General features: G+C 43.4%; 1 pseudogene; it reads right to left on the bottom strand.

The window, feature by feature from the left end:
- Nucleotides 1-23,029, bottom strand: part of LOC135219987 (leucine-rich repeat-containing protein 45-like) — a 99,675-nt pseudogene that overhangs the window by 54,847 nt on the left and 21,799 nt on the right.

Genomic DNA, 23,029 nt, shown 5'->3' with positions numbered 1-23,029 from the left:
AAAGTTTGTTGTAATATCTGGTGACCCCAGGTCTAAGACCTGTTCCACCGCTCTTTTCTTGATCATTTGATCTAAAAGATCTAAAAGAACCTGATGTTTCTTCCCCTTGGTATGACTGGGGAAAGATCTCTGGAGTTGTGGATAGAGGAGGAGGGGTCCAAAAAGGGGATCTTGTACCCCTGTTCCACTATCTTGAGGGACCCACGCATCTGTATCTCTCTCTCTCCACGCCCCCGCAAAGAACTTTAGCCTGGCTCCGACCGGCATCTGAAGGACTATCTTCTCACTTAGAGGATTTAGGTTTGAAGAAACCTCTTCCTCTTGCAAGCCCTCTCCCTCGAGGAGCAGCTCTCGAGGGTGGAGCGCCACGAAAGGGTTTAACCTTCCTAGGTGGTCGTCCAAAAGACGACGTGGTAGGGTGGACTGCGGGACGTCTTGAAGACTGGGGCCAAGAGGTCCTGGGTGCCTTTCCTTCTCCTGTAGGCTCACTGCCATGGTCCTTTACCATAGCCTGGGGGAAGAGATGGCTCGAAAGAGGCGCAAGAGAAGCTCCGCTTTCTGCGATGTAGAAAACAGACCTAGCTGTAAAGTTGCAGAAAAGCGCTCTCTTCTTGAGAAAAGCAGTGCCGAAATGAGACACTAACTCTTCCGAACCATCCCTGACGCCTTGTCCATGCAGGATAACACATTGGACAGCTCCCCCAGACTCAACGAGTCAGGACTCCAGATTGAAGATCCAGGACTCCCAAGCACCAGTCTAGAAAGTTAAAACACTTCCAGAGTCCTTAACAGACCTTTCATGTGATGGTCAATCTCCGTTGGCGTCCACGAAATCTTAGCGGTCGATAAAAGAGACCTCTTCTGTGCATCGACCAGCTAGCAAAGTCCCCTTGGGAAGACGACGGGATCTTAAACTCCTACTTCTCCTTTGGTCTCATACCAGATGCCGCCTTTCCACTGAGTCTTGAAGGAGGAAGGGCGAAAGTCGACTTGCCCTGATCCTTCCGACGTTCCATCCAATCCTGCAACTTCTTGAACGCTCTCTTAGTGGACAAAGAAGTTTTTCATTTCCACAAACTCCGGTACCTTGCACGACTTAGATGACGAAAACTGAGAGGGTGGAGACTTGGGAGCTGCAGGCTGGAACTTCTCACCAAAAGAAGAGCGTAACAGCCGAACCAGCACCTTGTAATCGGAACACAGCCGAAACTGAAGGCTGTTCCTCCTCAACTGAGTCCGACAGACTACTAAGCTCTCCTTCCTCCCTAAGAGGCAAAGGAGATTGCACCTCTGGAGAGGGCGTGCGCCCAACGGGTCTAGCCTTCAACAAAGGCTTTCGAGGATGACTGATATCAGCCTCTTCAAAGCGACCGACCTTCTGTCGATCCTTAGAGCTCGAAGAACGAAGAGCGTCTTGACCGCGCTGAGCGTCAAGAGAGGCTACTCTTACTCGCTCTAGAGGAGCGTCCTTACGCTTTCCGCTCAAGCGTCCAGCTTTCCGCTTCAAAGCGTCCTTCTGGCGCTCTCGAAAGCCTTCTCAAGAGACAAAGCGTCAAGCAAAACATCCCGACGAGCGTCTTCAAAGCGTCCTGCCGAGCGTCCTCAAAAGCGTCCTCCAAGGCGTCCTGCCGAGCGTCCTCAAAAGCGTCCTCCAAGGCGTCCTGCCGAGCGTCCTCAAAGGCGTCCTGACGCGCGGGCTGATCAGGACGTCGAGAGGGAAGAAAAGCGTCCTGTCCACGAGACTTCCTACCCGAATAACGAGAACGAGGAAGCTCCGAAGGAGAAGCAAGCGGAGACAGAGACGAACGAGGAGACGGAGAAGGGGACTGCCTCGTCCTCTTGACAGGCAGTCTAGCGTCCTTCCTACGTTTAGGCTCAACTGCTGCTGGGCGAGTCTTCTGAGCCATTAAAGCCGACAATTGGTCTTGAAGAGACACAAGAATATTCTTCGTTGGCGAAGAAACAAGAGGAGGTGAAGGGCTGCGCCTGCGAGAAGACGAGGGGCGAGGGGACGCCTCCTTCCTTCTCACAGGTACAGCAACCTGCCTCTCCGAGGCGCGAGGGAAGCGCTTCTCAGCGTCGTCCTCTGACGACGTCCTACCTCTCTTCTGTGGAGGAAACGCGTCATACGACGCAGGCGAAGACCGCAACGATAACGGAGAGAGGGGACGTAAAGCGTCCTCCCTCGGAAAGTCCTTTTCAACGGACGCGAGTCTCTCCGAGCGTTCTCCACCCCTTTGCGCGGGGAGGGCGCCTCGGAGGACGAAAAACAGTCCTTAAGGATGCGAGCCTGAGCACGCTCCTTGGCAGCCTGGGAACTAACAACAGGTCCTGCCGAAGGGACGCCAGATCGGTGGGGAGCCCCCGTAACCCTCTTGCGGCTTTCGACATACCCACTCCCTGAGTCCTGGGAGTCCGATAGAGGTCTAGGCCTAGAGGCATTATGGGGGCCGATCTGACGCCCCCTCCACAACCACTAGGGGCACGATCACACACTTTACTTGAGCCATTTTCTAGGGCCAACACTTTGGACTCTAGAGTGCGTAACGACTCTAGAATCAGAGAAAGGGCATTACCTTCTCCAGACACAGAACCAGGGCCCTCAGGCAACAACACAGGATTAGGTGAAGCAAATTCTACTGTGTTAAAATAGAGAATGTTACTTCCCTTACCTTTCGTAGAAACCGCTCTTGGAGGAAGACCTCCTGATCCTATCGCGCTCCAACTTACGCCGATAGGACTCATACACCTTCCATCCATCATCAGTCAAACTTTTGCATTCAATGCATCGATCATCCAACAAACAAACATGCCCCCTACACCCCATACATACTGTGTGGGGTCTACCGATGATTTCGGTAGCCTCACCTTGCAATCACTCCTCAGACACACTCTGAAGCATCACTGAACTTGATCCCGACATCACGTCAAAAAAAGAAAAGCCAATCCAAAATCAAAAAAAACAGTCCACTATAGCGTATGCCAATCCAACAATCCAGAGTCAAAAACCAAAAGTCAATCCAGATACTTAGAACGAGTCAAATCCAAAAATCCTGGGCGGAGGTCTGTAAACAGGTGTTTACCGACCGGCGACAGAAAAAATATGAATAGAAAATGGGAATGGTTCCTGATATCCGCCTCCCAGCGGCGGGAATGGGTACTACCACCTGGCCGCCCACTGCGTGTGCCGCGAGTTTTGAAATTCTGTCGGACTTCGGAGAATACAGCTATATATATATCTGTCAGGTAAGTTTCATGAACAAAGTAACATTTATAATGCATTAACTAAAGAGAGTAACAAAGTACGTAATTAATACAGAACATTCACGCATCATGGCATAGGAAACTAAGCTATGATGTAGTACGATGGATGGAAATAGCGTGACTAAACAGCATTTCCTAAAAAACATTAAAATTTCCTACCTCTCTATCCTTGTTACTCTGAGCATGTGCTTCTTCTTGGCTTTTCTGTAATTCTTCTTGAAGAGAACTATTTTGCTTTTCGAGAGAAGATGCACGTTCTTGATGCAAACGCAGTGCTGAATTAAGTAGCTCTATCTTTGCTTGCAAAGATTCAATTTCTAATTTCTTAGATCGCAGTTCTTCCTCTAGTTGGCCCGTGTAAAATGCACTTTCTCTGTGGAAGAAACCTAGTATGAGCAAAACTTGTAAAATGAAATATCATTTTTCAAATTTTAACTTTTCTTTTTTTAATGAAAAGGTGATACTTATCAAAGCCATGATGATTATACCCTTTGAGAAAAGTGGGTTTCAGTGGGTTTTCACCGGTGGAAAAATATTCAACAGAAAAACTTACCTCTTCAACGTCCTGCAAGGACTTCATCTCTTGGTTTATTACACAAAAACAAGCAATACACATACGTACAAATAACTACATCTATTTAACTATTCACTTACAATGTAAGTTAAGCCGAGACTGGAGACAACAGGTGTAAGATATACCTATGAAAATAATTCAAAATACTACTATATTGTTTTGTTCACTGAAGTAACTTAGCACTCACCCCTGCCTGACTAAGTATTGTAAATTACATGTGTACATGTATGTGATTACCTAGTGCATTATGCAAAAACAGAAAATCTACAACTGGAATACAATAAAATATCTCCTATAAAGCGTTTCACGAAACTATGAAATCCTTAGCGATTAAGGAACAGCAAAATCTTTAAACTAATTCCTGGCCATACAACTGACTAACAGGAAAGCAGAAAAATAAAATGGTCTCAACAAAGTTCTTAGCCATAAAATGAATAAATACAATTACGGAAATACGTACTTTATTGTTTTAATTCAAGCCCAAGTCAGTCTTTGAAACCAGTTGTTCAAGTCTCTCTATTTGGTGGGTTGAATATCTCTCCTGCTGTTCCAATTGTTGCTTTAACACCTCGGTTTCTGCTGGAAAACTCCTTTGTCAAAGCAAATGATTTGCTGTTTTCATTCAACTTGTGATCTAAAGAGCAGACATGTAATCAGTACGTAAATGTAAAATATGTCAGAAAGTAAATTGCTAACATAAAAAAAGCAGATTACACATAAAGACAGAAAATTAAAATTTTACATGAGCACAGTCAAAAAATGACATTTTTATGAAAAAATAACTTTTTGTATATACTTACCAAGCAATTACATAGCTATAGTTTCTTAAAGACGGCAGCTAAAATTGGAAATTCGCAGTAACGATTCTTTTATTTTGGGTGTAGGGATAGTCCCGCCCACTACCTGGCAAAGCCCTGACAATTTTTTTATGCCTATGTTCTTCCAAGGGGAGGCAGGTGGGCCTCGAATCTGTAATTACTTGGGAAGTATACAAAAATTTATTTTATCATAAAAATGTAATTTTTGTATATATGTACCTTATCAAGTAATTACGTACATACCTGATTCCCACATTGACAGGAGGTGGGATGCAAGAACACATTCTATTACCAAAATATTAGGTAATGTAATAAATTTGAGTATAGAAAATTTGCCAGCATTGGTATAAATGCTTGTTGTTGTTGTTCCTTACCTGTAGAGAGCTGCTGCAGGAGGTTACTGCCTCTGGTTGGCTCTCATCTTACTTACACAGAGGTGTGGCAGTAAAGAAAATGTCGCCTACTGCGAGAGTAAACTCCAAAAGCTAATAAAAGCATGAAATTTTGCCCCTCCCCAGGGTGAAGTACCATCACAAATATAACCAGAAATACAAATCAATAGCTACACCAAAATGATTTAAAAAACTAATACCCATACATTAAAAAACTATGACTGGAGGGTACCCAGGTACACAGTACCCCCAGACTCCCCGACTCCCCTATAACTTGACAACATCTAATAAGGTGAGGAGATAGAAGGAAGGTACACTTCCTACGAATCTGCCCTAATGCCATGCTTGCCGCTGCCAAAGGGCCTACGTTACTGCAGTCACTAAATGTAGTTTATACTTCTCTCAGTAAAATAACACTAACACTGATATGTACGTCCAGTAGGTCCCTTAAGGATAACTGAGAGATTTTGCTTAAAGGCTAAGGATGTAGCTACAGCTCTAATATCATGTGTTCTGACTTTAAAATTGGAAGTTCTTCTTCTCCAATTTGAGTGTGCATCTCTTATTAAATCGCTTAAGAAAAAAAGAGAAAGTATTCTTAGTTAAAGGTTGAGACGAGACAGGTCTTTCACTGAACACCAAAGATTACTGGAGGTTCCTCGATCTGGCACTGGAGACCAGAACAGGGAAAAACTATGATTTTGTAAGTTGTGAAAAGATCTATTTTGGGAGTCCCCCATAACTTCCAAAGTTCTTGACAGACTGACTGGAATTCCCCATCCACTCCATCAGAATAACTAGTCTTGTCTCTCAATTGGTCAACAATAATGTTCATTCTTCCTTGTATGAACCTCTTTACAATTTATGTTTGATAATGATTTACCCAAACTAGTAAGTCTTTCACTGTCATGCACAGAGAGAAGGAATTTGTCCTCCCTTGTTTTGCGATGTACGAAAGAGCTGTTGTGTTGTCAGAGTACACTGCAAAGGTCTGAAGCCTTATATGAATTGCTTTCAGCTCTTGACATTTATGTGGCCTCTCAACTGTTCTTCTGACCACTTTCCTGATACTTCCCTGTTCTCCAATGAGTTCCCCATCCTACGTCCAATACATCTGAACAGAAGTTGAGGTCTGGGTTCCGAACTAACAGCGACTCTCCCTCCAACAACCTGTCTTCTGACCTCCACAGTATAGGTGTTGTTTGATCTCCAGAGATATCGGCATGATGAAAGAGTCCAAATATTTCTTTCTGTCTCAACTGGCCTTGAGGTAGAATTACAGAACTCTCATGTGAAGTCTTATGAGTGATACGAACTGCTCTATGGAAGCTATCGTTCTGAGCAGACTCATCCATTAATTTGCTGTGCATGAGCGAAGAGACAGGAATTCCTCTACTGTCTTGAGGCAGGATTCACTTTCTTGGGGGATGGAAAATCCCAAAAACTCGAGAGTTCAGCATCATCCCCAAATACACTATCGTCTGAGACAGTACCAGCTGGGACTTTTGCGAGTTTATTAGAGGACCTAATTCTTGGGGTAATTGAAGGGTCTTATGAAGGTCCTCCGTCCGTTGGTCCTTCAAAGTTGACTGAAAGAGTCAATCATCCAAATACAGGGTGAGGTTGATCGCCATCAGATGAAGCCAACCTGTTAGGGGAGCTAGAATGCCCTTGAAGACTTGGGGGGTCGACAGTCCGAAGCACAGAGCTCGGAACTGGAAGACTCAGTCCTGGAACACAAACCTAAGATATTTCCTTGATGAAAGATGAATGGGGACATGGGAATATGCGTCATGCATATCTACCAACACCATCCAGTCCCCCTGGTGAATGGATGCCAGAATGGAATGTTGGTTTCCATTCTCAATTTCGTTTTCTGAATAAGTAAATTCAGAGCACTCACGTCCAGGACCAGTCTCCATCCTTCCAACACCACTGGTACTACAAACAGGCGATTGTAGAACCCCTCTGATGATTCGTCTTCTACAAGCTCTATTGCGTGTTGGAAATAAGTGCAGAAACTTCCTCCGAGAGGGCCAAAAACCTCTCTCTCAGTTTTTGGAATATGCAGTCAATGCAATAAGACCTAGACTAAGGAGGTTCTTCCCTGAAGGGGACTGAATAGCCCTCTTTAAGGGCTTGAACAATCCACTGTTCGGCACCTTTTTCTTTCCACCTTTCCCGGAACAGGTGGAGTCTGGCTCCCACTGGAGCCCTGAGGACTTACTGATCACTTCCTGGTAGTAAGTTTGGAGGACGATTTCTTAATCAACTTACTTGCAAAACGCACTGTAGGTCTTGTCTTGGTAGAGCATTTTGCTCTTCCTCCCTGAAAGGTCTGTCTGTACAGGAGCTTCCAACCTTGAGGAGACAGGAGGCTCTTTAGGCCGCTTGGAAGCCTGAGATAAGAGATCCTGTGTCGACTTTTTGTGCAGGGACGAAGCAGTCATTCACAGTGTTCTATGAAGACAGAAATTCCCTAACTAATAGAGAGAACAAGAACAGACTTCTGGGTAGAAGCAAAAAGTATAGAGAAGATAACAGTGGACAACTGATCATGTCCTTATGGGAAAATTGTAACTGCGGTGCCAGCGGCGCCGTCTAACGGTGAGCATTGTAAATTTGTATGTGTTGGCATAAACACACTAATGTTTAAGATGAATGTTAGCACTTTTGTGGGTTGTAACACTATCTTGTGATCTTTTATTTATATATCAATATGCTAATTTGGATTAATTATTTAAATATTTTATAGGAAACAAAAACTACCAATAACTACTGTTGCTAAACCAGGTTTCTTTTCAAAATGTTGAAAATCATGGATGAAAGGAAATAAATAAATTTATTATAAGATATACCAGGCCAAACTATAAACAAACTGAAACTCCTCCATTTTAAATTGATCATATCTTTATTTTATTACACCGGGCCCGGATGTATAACATTCACGATGATGTAAAGCAAAGTTTTTGTTTGTTATATTACATTTTTGGATTCTTTAAGTTTTTTCAACGTTACAAAGTCACATATCAGATCATAATAAACTTTTTTTCAAACTTTTTATTCTGTGACTGTTGACAAATACAAATATGATTCTAACCATATTATGTATTCAGAAATTAAATGAAAAGCAGGATATTATCACAAGGAAAGCCAGAAAATGAGGATACAAACACATATCATAACTTAAGACATTGCAATTATGTTTAGTGCATCTGGGCCCTACACTGCGAGCATACAGTTTCATTAATATAGATGACTGAACTCATGAGTTTTCGGTTCTTTCGATTGCAACTAAAAGACTTTTGTCTGCATCTTTTAAAGTGTAATGAAGGTGGATTCGTATAAAGAGGCTGACAATGAAGAACCTGCAGTTGCACACAGAACAAGCCAATAGCTTGCCCTACAGCAATCAGTAATCATTATTAATCTATAGATAAAAAACTGGTATATAAATAAAAATACAAATACTTTCCAATAGCCTCTTCTCTTTTGTCCTACTCCTTCTCAATCTCACTTTTTCCTGATCACACACACAAGCACACTATACATACTACTCAGTTTTGGTTAAGTAAAAGTACATAATTAATTATACACAAATTAAATTCACTCAAGTAGCAGGAGGAGGACCAGACTGTGGTAGGTGGAGGAAGGTAATTTAAGTAGAGTTCACACCTTCCTCCCCTGCTCAAGGTCAGGGACTCTTTTACTCTTAAATCAACACACAATACATTCCTCTTTAAGAGCATTTGACAGTTTGTGAAAGGGTGTCATATCAACCAAATTACGTAATTAATTCATTAAACATATAATTAAATAATTTAAACTTTTACTTAACACATTTCCTCTCATACCACTTCACCACAAGTGCTCAAATTTTACAATAATGTTTGTGTGACAACAGGAGCAGAAGAAGCATAATGTAACAATGCAAGAAAGAAGACAATGAAAGAAGAGACAAGAAAGAAGAATCAAGAAAGAAGAAATCTAAGCTATCAAGAGAGTTTCCAGGGAAACCCAATTCAACAAACAAATACTGCTACTATATGAAATGTCTTGAGCAGTAAGGGAATGCCTGGTTTGCTATAGCAACACTCAGTAACCACTGCAGTGTGTAGACAATACATGGTGAATGAAACAACCAAAGCAGAGAGTTTAGAGTATAGTATACTCTTTGGTCAAAAGAACAACAAGAGAAGAATCATCACTGTATCTCAGAATTTTGGTAGTGTGAACTTACTTTTAATAAAATGTAACTGAAAACATATCACTCACTTTCCTTATCTTTGGGAAATTGAAAAAATGATAACTCACACCTTTTCTTTCTTAAATTATGACAATTAACTGCAGCACAAAACTGTGTCCCTGTGATGTTGTTGACATCTTCAAAATCCCAAAAGTGCCACCATCACCTGCAGTTACAAAGGGAAGGCACAAGTGTCCTTTCTTATCTTCTCTATACCCTTTGGTAGAAGTAACTCTCTATTCTTCAGAACTCCCAAAGTAAAAAGGAAGGCTAATTCACAATCACTGTCTCTGACTCCCTTGTCTGAACAGGAAAGAATACTAAGTACATCAGCTACGTATTCGGAAGATAAGGGTAGTCTTCAGTCTTCTTGGCGAGAGCACCTACTGCCCAGTCCATAAAACTGCTTACTTCAAAAACCTTGAAGAGGTTACGTAACAAGTAGTCTATTTCCACGGATGAAAACACCACTTTAGCTGCGGAAAAGGCCGATCTTCCAGCAGGATCAATGACAGCCGAGAAGTCCCCTTAGGCGAGGGCAGCCACACCCATAGAGGGCGTAACAAAAAATACCTCCTCTGAGATATTCTTGCTGGAAGAAAAGCGAAGCAGGCCTTCCTTTGCTCTCTCTTGATTGAAAGCCATCAAAGTACCATCCTAGGAAGAAGTTTACTCTGATCCAGAGCTTGGCTAATCATCATGAAAGCAGACACTGGAGATGCAGGAGCCGCTGGAGTAAAGAAGGTAGGATACGTCTGAAGAAGGTAATGCAGAAGTGGCCTGTGTGGAGAGTGAGTTTCTTAAAAAAATTGAAGATGTTGTCCAACTTCTTAACAGGATCCAAGGAACGATCTACCATCAACAACACAGACTGAGGGCGCTTATTTGCTGAATCTGAAGGATCAAATGCAACAGATAATTCAAAAACATCCGATGGAGCAGGTGTCAATAGGCACTCGGGCGCTACAGAAACTCCTTAGACAAGGAATGAATGGACGCTGCTGGGCACTTCAAAGCTGTGATGTGTTCGGGTGCTAATGTGTGCTCGACAGAACAAACCATCTAGGTGTTAGTGGGGGTTCATGAGGTTTAACACTCGCATGTCTATCGAAAGAAGCTCTTTTAGCTTCTTAAAAGGTCTTCTCTCGTCTTCACAAACGAAAGAAAAATGTTCCGAAGAATCCCAGAAACTGGCAGGAAGGTCGATCTTGCACTGCATGAGAGCCTTTAGACTTCTTGGAAGGCTCCTGAGGGGATGTGAGCCATTCCGATGATGGCCTTTTCAACAGCCTAAACTTTTCCTTAAAGCGCCACTGGCACCTGTTCTCAGGGTTGGATGCTTCTGAACTAGACAAAAGTTTTGACACTACCGAAAAGATGCCTTTCCAATGGCTATGGCTATCTTGGATGCCCTGGGCAGTTGGAACAGGTGCGTCTGAGGGGCCGACTATCCATGGGAATACCCCACTGACCCCCCTTGGCTTAGGCTTCCAGTATGGATTCTCTCAAGTTGCGGGGAATCTGCCAGGGACCTTTGCCTAGGAGAATCAGCAGGACGTATAAGCAGCTCCTCCACTAACACTTCACTTGCACTATCAACACCTTGCTTACTCACCTTCTCTATTAGGGCTTTGAATGAAGATCCTAATTGAATCATAGACTTCACAATGATATTAAATTTACAGTCGAATTCTAACTCTAAAATGAACCCTAAATCAGCAATGGCATTGGGGACATCAATGAGGTAGTTAGGTAAGGGTTGATGTATTAAGACTGGGGAAGGAATAGGAAACATCACAGGTACCGAGACAGGCAGGCCAAAACTAATATCGTGACTAGTAGTTGTTTTGTCGTACCTAATGTTAACCTTTCTCTTCCTATCCCTTTCTAACTTACTTCAATGAGAAGACAGAACTTTCCAGTGTTTAATATCCCAGTCTATACATTCCCCACACGATAACGATGGTGAACAAACTTGGCCCCTGAATGAAGTGCAAATTGTGTGCAAGTCGTACTTTAATGAAGTCAATCTCATATTACAGCTTTTGCTGCAATAACGAGTTGCCAACATGAATTTCAAACCATCTAGCTGAGGATCAACAACCACCGTCGTCAACCAGCTGAAATAAATTGTCGGGTCTTCGCAAGTTGTTCTTCTCTCCCCCAGTAGTAGGCGGGGCTATCCCTACACCAAAACAAAAGAATCGCTACCATGGATTTCAAATTTTAGCTGCCGTTAGTTTAAAAACTATGGTTACGTAATTACTTGGTAAGTTACATACGCAAAATTTGTCTCTCAGGAAGGGTTGGGGTCAATTATGAATTGAATTGGAATTAATCCCAAAATAATGTTAATTGGAACTGAAAAAAAGAAATTTTGACATAATTGGAATTGATACCAAATCAATTGGAATTGAATTGGAATTGACGCTGAAAAACTGAGATGAATTGATATGAATTGAGGCTAAAATGCTGGGAATTGATATGAATTGATCAATATGCCCTTATATGATTAACAAATCTTGTGTGTTATAAGCTGGACCTTTACACACCTTCTCATTAAGGCTAAATAACAGGAATTAAACCTCGCATTCTTGAACATGACATGTTATGCATAGATATATCTTATTAGAGATAGAATTAGGCTATAAAGAGCAGAACATATGAATTATGGGCTATTATAAAAATTTTCTGAGTTTTCCGTAACGTCCTGTACCCTCAGTACAGATCAAGTCTTGTCCTGCCTTGCTTGACAAAATTATTCATATAATCTTAAGCTGCACCTGTTACCATTTCATTCAGGTAAACTGACAGGAATTAGACTTGTCAATCCTTGAATGCTGAGTCATGCCTGTACTGGTCCTGTACACACACTCTAGATTTAGTCTTGTGCTGACTTACTTGCCCTACCCTGTCATTTAGGCAAACTAATAGGAATTGTTTTACTTGTCAATGTTTTTGTTTATAAAAAAAAATGTAATTTTGTTTATTACAAAATTCCAACTTTTTGGCTATAAAAAAATATGAATTTTATGCTTATACAAAGTTGTATAATGAGATTTTGAAGCATTTTTATTTTTTTTTACCACAGACACACTTTGAATTACCTGAGTTGATAAGATATGCCCTATGATATGTAAGAGACATCACTGTTCTCAGACAAAATTTGGAAAAGCCAATTTTGGGTTAATTGAAAATGTGAGCTTTATGTTTACTACAAAGTTGTATAATTTAAATGTTGATACCTGATACAGACGTTAGTAGCTTACCCGAGGTGAGTCAAATTTAAGTTTCACCCCTTATATGAAATATCAATCATATAATGAATTGTAACTGAACTGGAATTTGAACATTTATTTTTTAAAATGATTTGGAATTAAATTGGATTTGATAAATTCACAATTTTTGTTGAATTGGAACTGATTTCAATTGAGAGAAATGAATTGACCCCAACCCTGCTCTCGGGCTCCTCAAATATTATCATTAATTATTATTTATCATCCCTCAGCACAGTAATATTCCATAATACGTATTTCCTTAAGATTTTATTTGCTTATAAGTATCACATCTGATAGGTTTTTTTCTCTCTAAAAAAAATGGCTATATACATACTAGCATGAATGGCAATACGTAGCCCAAAACTGAACAAGGGAAAGTTGTTGGTTATAAACTGAGTAGCTTGGATCTAGCAGAGGATTTTTATGCTACAGAAAAGCTGCAAAGAACCCTTTAGTATACAGTGGGTCCCCTGTATTCATAGACACGCGCATTCGTGGATTTATCTATGTACCATATCTACCCATTATTTGCGGGAAATTCACATATTTGCGGTATTTTTCTTTGATAAATCTCCACAAATTCCTGGGTTTTTTAACAATTTCATCATAAAATGCACTTTTTTGATAAAACTATTAAAAAAACAGGGTTTTTCTTGAGTTTTAACTAACAAAACAGGCTATTTTAAGCATTTTTATAGGGGTTCTGGTACGCATCCCCCGTGAATACAGGGGGACCACTGCAATGCTTAAAGTGTGCTACACAAAGTAGACATTAAGAAGAAATCTCCTAATAGGAAATACTTAAAAAGTTTCCATGGACCAATAACATTATCCTCCTTATGATCACCAATAATATTTCTACAAAAGATTTTCCCTTTACGTACAATGCTGGACATAAATTGACTCATTTGACCACTAAGAGTCTAGACATGTAAGTCTGCAGTCTTCTCAAGAAGTACAACTTGAGATTTACATCATAACACTACATAATAAGGACTTACCTACTATTCAAGGTATCATTAGGAATATTATTTCCTATAAGGTTAAGTTGAGTCAGGCTTTTGTTGTGCCGGAGGCTCTCAAGCAAGGCCTTCCCTCCAGCTCCACCAATGCAATTCCATCTGATATCTGCAGAAATACAAAAAAGCAAAGTACACTGAAACATACATAATCAAAACTTTTAAATAGAGTGAAGTCTTTGCAAACTCCTCAGCTGAGTAGTAAATGTTAAAAATTTCAAATTCTTATACTATATCACTTGTAATCTGAATATTAAAACTAAGGTCATTTATCCAACAATTTTTTCAAAAGACATGCAATACTACACCCAACCTCCAACTAGCTTCTGACCTGCAGTTATATTTCACTCTTTCAATGAGAATCTTAATATATTAGTAGGAAATCAGCCTACCTGCAAACTGGCACAGTCTCCCAAAGGCTGAGTCCTCCCCTGGAACGATAGCTCCAGAGGAGGCAGCAGCCTTAGATACAGTAAATGACCACAGAGCTAGCCAGGAGACTGCCTGGAGAGCTGCCATAGCGGTAGTCTCCATGTTTACCGATTCCTGCTGTGAGAGAGACACGCTCTCTGCAGTGAGGTGCTGCAGCTAAAGACTGGGACCTAGTCAAACCAAGTCTGGGTCAACTTGTTTCATCAGAAGCAACCTCTCCGAGGGGGGTGTAGAAACGCCTCTGGCGAGGTAGAGGAGAAAGAGCGAAGAGCATCTTGTCCGAGCGATTGGACTGAAGTGAATTCTCTTGTCCTGAGACAAGAATGTTCACCTGGTCCAGGATACCATCAGCATGAGCAGACCACAGCAGTCCTGTCAAAACCTTGGGTTCCTTCTAAGGACCCCAAAAGGATTCAAGACAAGAAGGGCAATCTAGGGGAGAGGCTGTGGTCACTTCCCCAAGATTGTTGTGCTGATGAATCAGCGCCACGATCTCGTCAAAAGTTCTCTGCATCTAAGGCGTGTCCGCATCTCTAGACAAAGGACGCTCGTGTCATTCAAGTATGCAGTCCTCCCAATAAACTCTCCCTACAGGAGGGAGAACCTTGCCAGACCCCTAGATCCATCCTGAACAACATGAGCATGTGTCCAGTGTGGCCCTAAGACCTCACCAGGAACATATGCCCTTGCTGCTGAACTCTGGGGAGAGCACTCTGCAGAGTTCCTCCTGTCCACTTTGCCCACCCCAGTAAAGCCCAATGAAGTAGAGGGAACAGGAGAGGAGGATCGGATACTCCCACTCACCCAGCCAGCTGCTAGCAGGAAAAGCACATTGCGTGCAATAACCAACCCATGGTGATGATGGCGACACGAGTCTAGAACAGCGTTTTTGCCTCCACGAAATGCTCTCCTGGAGAGGGTGAGATGTTCTCGCCTTCCAGTTAGAGGACTCGTCCCCACCGCACTACTTCGTTGGCAGGGTTGAGCGAGCAACTGGTTAGCAAGAACTTGCACTGTCCTCACCACGGATCCCAATCCTCTTTGAGGCCGAATCCTCATGCGAAGAGGACTGCAAGGGAAACCTTCTCCTAGCCTCTCCAAATGTCTTGTCTTACAAGACAATGGCATCCTTCATGGTTCCTGATGAAGTCATGGTTCCTGATGAAGTACTTAGCCAAGTACTCACAGGTAGGGGTGAGTCACCTGCATCAAGGTCGGGGCAGTGAGATGTCTCTCCGGCACCGACTTTGGATGCACGTCCCTCCTTACAGGGTCATACACTCGGGGAGACTCACGAACAAGCCCCCGACACGGCCCCAGTCCTAGGGGAAGAACCCTCAGAGCCAAAGACAAGAGGTGCAAATTCCAGTTGCTCCTGTAACCCTGGGGTCAGTGTAACTGTTCCTGTTCCCAAAGGAGCAGGAGAGCCAACGAGAGAACCAACTGCCTCCTCAGTGGGAGGAGGCAAATCCTTTGAAGTTATGTGACGGGCCTACTTATGGGGTGGAGAGGCTACTCTTTTCTCTCCCTAGGCTGTGAGGCCTTCGAAGAGGGAGGTGAGGAGGGTGGCAGAAGACAACTTCTTTGGGGAAAACATCACCCCAATACAGCAGAATTAAGTACAACAATAGCCCAGACACTGGGGTCATGGCTGCAATTTAGTCCTAATTACACTCTCAAACATATACGTCATGGCCGGGATAGGAAGGTTAAAAAATGTCAATAATGTTTTACCTACCAAGAAATTATTTAATAGTACTACATTAACACTACAAACTTTCAAAGTCGTTCATACCTAAAGAGAGAAGCTGCTATTTCTCATCAAAGCCTGAGCAAGACTTGCTGCTGCATCAGCTCCCAACTGGTTACTCCGTAAGTCGAGATACTGAAGGTTGAATTGCCACTAAGAGATTCACAAAAGGCTGCAAAGCTCTCTGGACACCGACCTATGTTATTCCATTCCAATGACAGCCTGAAAGATATTTTTTCATATGAAATGACAGACTAAAACTAGCGATATGAAAATGCCAGGAAGAAAAACTAAAGATCATAGAATAAAAAACAATACACTACAGTAGCTATTATCTCCAATAAACAGATGCCTCTGACATGCGTCATACAGAATAGCCATACTAACTGTGATCTCTTCCTTGTAAAAAAAAAAAATTACAAACCTAGCAATGGTAACATTATGCTGCAACATCTTGGCCAATGCAGTAGTGGCAGTGCCTTGAATATTATTTCCCTTGAGAGATACTGTTTTTATGGAGGTATTTCCACAAAGCCCAAACAGGATTGATTTGATGGCATCTTCTTCAAGCAAACAGTCTTCAAAACTTCCCTGCAATACAGAGAAGTTAAACTTAAACTTGTGTCCTTCATTTACTTAAGCTTATTTGATTTATTGGTTCGAAAATCACTTGAAAAAGAACTTGAATACTTTTGAACATCAAAGGACACTTTAACCATTCCACTATTGACACCAAAACACAGCCTATACTCTTTCCTTCTGTGAGATATAGACCTCTTTACATCTTATGGATAAGCACCCACACTTTCAAAGTTCAATATGTCAGTTATCCATGTACTATACTATTAGAATGAGACTCTTGAATTTCAAGTATTCAGAACTAGTTTCAGTAGGTGAACCAACAAACGAGAAATGATATTGTTAAGATACAATAAAGTTTGTTCATACTTACCTGGCAGATATATATATAGACTGTATTTCTCCGAAGTCCGACAGAATTTCAAACTCCCGGCACACGCAGTGGGTCGGCCAGGTGGTTAGTACCCATTCCCGCCGCTGGGAGGCAGGTGTCAGGAACCATTCCCATTTTCTATTCAGATTTTCTATTCCCACTGTCTCCTGCGGGAGGTGGGTGGGTACTTTGATTATATATATCTGCCAGGTAAGTATGAACAAACTTTATTGTATCTTAACAATATCATTTTGTCATGAAACTTACCCAGCAGATATATATATAGCTGAATCCCACCTTTGGAGGTAGGGAGAGACAGAAAAGGATTTTGGAAACATATTACATGCAGATGAATAACATCTTGGTTCCTTACCTGTTAGCATAGCTGACTTCGTGATTACTGTCACCCAAGTCTGCTACTGCTTTACTAGAGTCTCCAGCAAGGTAGTGACCTATATAGCTGGTGAGTTCTAGATATCTGTCAACGGGAGCGTGACCACAATGTGACTAGACCATTTTGACCATACTATGAGGGCAATGAAGTAAAAAATTCACCACCTGACCAGCCTAACAATTTTCATTCCCACATCACTTAGGCTAAAGGAAAGGAAGTCCGGCTCAGGCGGACGACCTTACAACCATAAAACAATCCATAAAAACTCACCTACCCATTTCCTACAGGGTAGGATGAGTGCTACTTCCAGCCCCCAGCAAAGTGTCTGCTGCGACGCATGGTCCAAGCGCATAGCAGTTCTCGTATGTCGTCTTCACATCCCGCAGGTAGTGTGAAGCGAACACCGAGTTGCTGCGCCAAAAGGTGGCACTCAGAATGTCATTGAGTGCCATGTTCTTTTGGAAAGCTACCGAGGTAGATATAGCTCTCACTTCATGGGCATTCACTTTCAACAGCTTAACATCACTGTCTCGCAAGATGAATGCGCCTGTCTAATGGTGTCTTTCAAGAAGAATGCCAGAGCATTCTTCGACATCGGTAAATCTGGTCTTCTGACCGAACACCATAATTTGTTGAAAAAAGAGAAGGACCTCGACATTCCTTCGTTCTTTGTAAATAAATCTTGAGAGCCCTGACAGGGCACAGGACTCTCTCTGGTTCGTGTCCAATGATTTCCGCCATACCCTTAATCTCAAAACTTTTGGGCCAAGGGTTAGACGGATTTTCATTTTTCGCTAGAAACGTAGGACTTAATGAGCAAACAGCATTATGTCCCCCTAAAACCAATATGCTTGCTAAAGGCTTGAATTTCACTAACCCTCTTCGCCGTCGCCAGAGTCGTTAGGAAAATAGTTTTCTTAGTAAGATCCCTTAATGAGGCATTCTGAAGGGGTTCAAACCGATTTGACATTAGGAATTTAAGTACTACATCCAAATTCCATGATGGTAACTTAGGTTGAGGAATCTTTATAGTCTCGAAAGACCTTAAAAGATCGTGGATATCCTTATTATTTGCCAAATCAATTCCTCTATGTCTAAAGACTACAGATAACATACTTCTGTAGCCTTTGATTGTTGAGACTGCAAGCTTTAGGTCGTTTCTCAAGTAGAGCAAAAAGTCCGCTATTTGGCTCACAGAGGTCATGGTAGAGGAAATGCGTGTTCTTCTGCACCAGCTCCTAAACGAAGCCCACTTCGATTGATAGACTCCAAGCGTGGAAGCTCTTCTTGCATTGGCGATTGCTTTTGCAACCGGTCTAGAAAAACCCCTCGCTCTGACCAACTTTTTGATAGTCTGAATGCAGTCAGACTCAGAGCGGGGAGGTTTCCGTGGTATCTCTCGAAGTGGGGCTGTTTGAGTAGATCTGTCCTCATGGGCAATGTCCTCGGTAAGTCTACTACAAAGGTCATGACCTCTGTGAACCACTCCTTTGCTGGCCAGTAAGGAGCGATTAACGTCAATCTCGTCCCTTCTGACATTGCAACTTCTTCATTACTTCTCCCAGAATCTTGAACGGGGGAAAGGCGTAAAGATCCATCCCTGTCCAGTCCCAAAGAAGTGCATCTATTGCTATTGCTCCCGGGTCGAGCACGGGGGAGCAATACAACGGAAGCCTCTTTGTTCTCGCTGTTGCAAAGACGTCCACTAGAGGACGTCCCCATAACTTCCACAGCTCTCGACACACATCCTGATGCAGAGTCCACTCGGTCGGCAGCAGTTGACCTTGCCGACTGAGGAGATCCGCCCGGACGTTCTCCACGCCTGCAACGAACCTCGTTAGAATCGTTACTTTCTGAGTTCTCGCCCATAACAAGATCTCTCTCGCTAGGTTGAACAATGATCGCGAGTGAGTCCTCCTTCCTTGTTTTTTTATGTATGACAGAGCTGTGGTATTGTCTGAATTTATCTGAACTATCTTGTTTGAGACTTTTTCTTTGAAAACTGAAGTGCCAAGTATATGGCCGCCAGTTCTTTGAGATTTATGTGCCAGAACACCTGTTCCCCTCTCCAGGTGCCTGACACTTCCTCCCTCCCTAATGTAGCTCCCCACCCGGTGGTGGACGTGTCGGAGAACAACACTAGGTCGGGGCTCTGAAGTTTGAGGATGTTCCTTCCGAAAGTTTCACAGGATCGAGCCACCACTTTAGGTGATCCTTTACCTCCTTCGGGATCCTCAAAATTGTCTCCAAATTTTCTTTGTCCTTCCAATTCTCCTTCAGGAAAAACTGGAGAGGTCTGAGATGTAGTCTCCCCAAGGAAACAAAACTTCTCCAGCGAGGAAATGGTGCCAGCAGACTCATCCATTCCCTCACCGAGCATGATTCTTTCCTTAAGAAGACTGATATTTTTTCTAATCCTTTCTGTTGACGTCCCTGGGACGGAAAAGCTCGAAAGCCACCGAATCCATCTGAATCCCCAGATACACGATGGACTGTGTGGGGATCAGCTGCGACTTTTCGAAATTCACTAGAAGTCCCAGGGACTTTGCTAGAGTTAAGGTTGATTGAAGGTCCTTCAGACACCTTTCTTTCGACGATGCTCGAATGAGCCAGTCGTCTAGATATAGAGAGATCCTTATGTTTGCAAGATGAAGCCACCTCGCCACATTCTTACATTAGAATTGTGAAAATCATTGGTGCCGTACTCAGACCGAAGCAAAGAGCTCTGAATTGGAAAACTCTTCCCTTCATGACAAAACGCAGGTATTTCTTCGATCGGAGATGTATCGGGACGTGGAAATATGCGTCTTGCAGGTCCAGTGATACCATCCAATCGTTTTGTCTTAAGGCCGCAAGCACTGACTGAGGTTGTCTCCATCTTGAACGTCTGTCTCTCTATAAAAAGGTTTAGACTGCTCACATCTAAAACTGGCCCGCCAGCCTCCCGATGTTTCGGCACAAGGAATAACCTGTTGTAGAAACCCGGGACTGAATGTCCTTGACTTGTTCTATTGCTTTCTTCTCGAGCATTTGTTCTATCAGATCGTACAAGATCTGTTGTTTTTCTCCATGGTAAGAGGGTGATAGATCTATAGGTGTTGTGCACAATGGAGGAGGCTTCAGGAAAGGTATTTTGTATCCTCGCTCGATGACGTTGAGCGACCAGCTGTCTGCCTCTATCTTCTTCCAAGCTTCTGCAAATAAATGAAGCCTAGCACCTACTGGCGACTGAAGGACTCCCTCCTCATTTTTTACCTCTGGACTTAGACTGAGCTCTGCCCTCTAGAGAGTCCTCTTCCTCTAGGAGAAGGTCTAGAGGATGCTCCACCTCGAAAGGGCTTTATTTTCTTAGAAAACTGGGTTTCGTGTTGAAGTCGAAGGAACCGCAGGACGTCTAGAAGATTGTGCTAAGAGATCCTGAGTAGCTTTTTCCTGTAGACTTCCAGCTACATCTTTAATCATAGCCTGGGGGAAGAGATGGTCAGAAAGAGGGGGGGGCGAAAAGCAAATCTGCCTTCTGTGTTGGAGACACTGCTTTGGTAGTAAATTTACAGTAGATAGCTCTCTTTTTCAGGAGCCCTGCACAAAAATGTGAAGCCAATTCCTCTGAACCATCTCTGACGGCCTTATCCATACAAGCGAGAACACTGGATAGCTCCCCCAAGCTAATTGAGTCTTGACTACGAGACTTAGTGTCAAGCAGCCCCAAACACCAGTCTAAGAAATTAAATACTTCAATTGTCCGAAAAAGACCTTTCAGATGGTGGTCTATCTCCGCCGGTGTCCATGTTATTTTAGCTGACGAAAGAAGAGACCTTCTTGGTGCGTCAACCAGACTGGAAAAGTCACCTTGAGCCGATGCGGGAGCCCTTAACCCGACATCCTCACCTGTATCATACCAGATCCCAGCCTTGCCGCAAAGTCTTGAGGAGGCTGGGCAAAGGAAAACTTTCCTTGAGCTTTTCTAGACTCCATCCATCTTGCACCTTCTTAAAAGCTCTCTTAGTTGAAAGAGACTTTGTCATTTTAACAAATCCAGGAGTCTTATTTGTTTTTGACAACGAAAACTGAGAAGGAGGCGACCGAGGTGCTGCGGGTTGAAACTCTTCTCCAAATGAATCCGAATCAATCAAACCAAAACTTGATAATCGGAAGAATCTGACACAGCGGGTTGATCCTCTTCCGTTTCTTCTGAAATATTACTTAATCCTTCCTCATCTATAGGAGTGACCAAGGGACTCCCGAAGCTGGTGGTACAAGTCCTTTCACTCCGAGCTTTAATGAAGATCGTTGTTTTGACTGCAAGGAGCATTCTGAATATTAATATCTAAAGATTCAGATAAAGCGGTACCAACCTTTCTTGCTCATTCTCTCGATGGGAGTCTCTTCGAAAAGCCGATTGCAGTTGAGGTTCCATACTAATACCTTGTTGTGATACCTGATGGATATGCAACAAAGCGTCCGTTTGAACGTCTCGCTTGGCATCCGTCCGAGCGTCAAGCTTGGCGTCCAGCCGAGCGTCACGCTTGGCGTCCAGCCGAGCGCCACGCTTGGCGTCCAGGTGAGCGTCACGCTCGTCGCTCAGCCGAGCGTCCCGCTTGGCGTTCAGGTGAGCGTCACGCTCGGCGTCCATCCGAGCGCCACGCCTAGCGTCCAGGTGAGCGTCACGCTCGACGTCTGTCCGAGCGTAACCGTTGTCCTAAATAGGCGTCCCTGTGAACACCCCGCTCCTTCCAAGCCGAACTAGGAGCGTCGAGTTACTCAGACTGTAGACGGCCTCGTCGCAACCATAGGATCGTCCCGTGTTCTTGGATTAAAGCGAGCCTCGAGAGTCTGGGCGAAATTTCTTCCTTTCGATCTCAAAATTCCTCGTAGGAAGTTTTTCATGCTCTTTCTCCAACTGCAGGTGAGACGTACGAAATCTAGAATGAGTACTCACAGGCAAAAGAGATGATCGGTCCACCCGTGCGGGAGACATCTTAGATCTTTTAATCAGTAATTTATCATCTTTTCTTCTCGGACGAATTTCTGATTCTCTCTCAGCCAGCAACGAAGCAAGTTGTTGTTGCATCGACCTGATAACACTCTTAGTAGTCGAAAATTCTTTTTCAGGAGAAAAACTGATCCTATGAGAAGGCGAGGGGCGAGGGGAAGCCCTATCCCTTCTCACAAGACCCGTTCTAGTTCTATTCTTAGAACGACTAGGGCGCGGCTCCAGGCATCCTCGTCAGATGACATCATAATTCTCCTTTGAGGAGTCCATGCAGCAATAAACTCTCCGGTGAAGACCGCAAACCAACAGGAGAAAAAGGACGTGAGCGTCTTCTTCCCTGCGATTGAAGACTCTGGCCGCCTGTGCGACACCTTGAGTTTTCTATCTTTTTTGCGGTGGAGAGTAATCCAAGTCTCGAGGCGAAGCCCGTAACAAAGAAGCAGCGCAAAGAGACTCTGCGTCCTCCTCTGAGAGACTACTGACGATAGCCGCCTGTGCGACATTTAACGTCATAGCTCTTTTCAGAGGAAGTGAGCGTCTTCCTCATGCTCCAACTCCTGTTGTACGGGTGAGGATCGCCTCCGAATGGACGAAAAGCACTCGCGGAGGATACGCGCACGTCGCACACTCTTTGGCAGCCTGGGGACGTCCTACAGGTTCTGCCGAAGGGACACCAGATCGTTGGGGGTTCCCCGTAACCCTCCTGTGGCTTTCGACGTGTCCATCTTCCTGGGCTTGGAAGTCTGACAGAGGTCCAGGACTAGAGGCATTATAGGGCTGATCTGACGCCCCCTCCACACTGGGGGCACTTTCACTGCACTTTTGTTCACTAATAATGCTTTTACCCTCCAAAGCGAGCACTTTAGATTCTAGGTTTCGTATTGATTCCAGAATCGTAGAAAGGGCATTGTCTTCCA

This window comes from Macrobrachium nipponense, chromosome 1 (assembly GCF_015104395.2).
Source record: "Macrobrachium nipponense isolate FS-2020 chromosome 1, ASM1510439v2, whole genome shotgun sequence".
Lineage (NCBI taxonomy): Eukaryota > Metazoa > Arthropoda > Malacostraca > Decapoda > Palaemonidae > Macrobrachium > Macrobrachium nipponense.
This window is presented reverse-complemented; position numbering and strand designations above follow the sequence as displayed.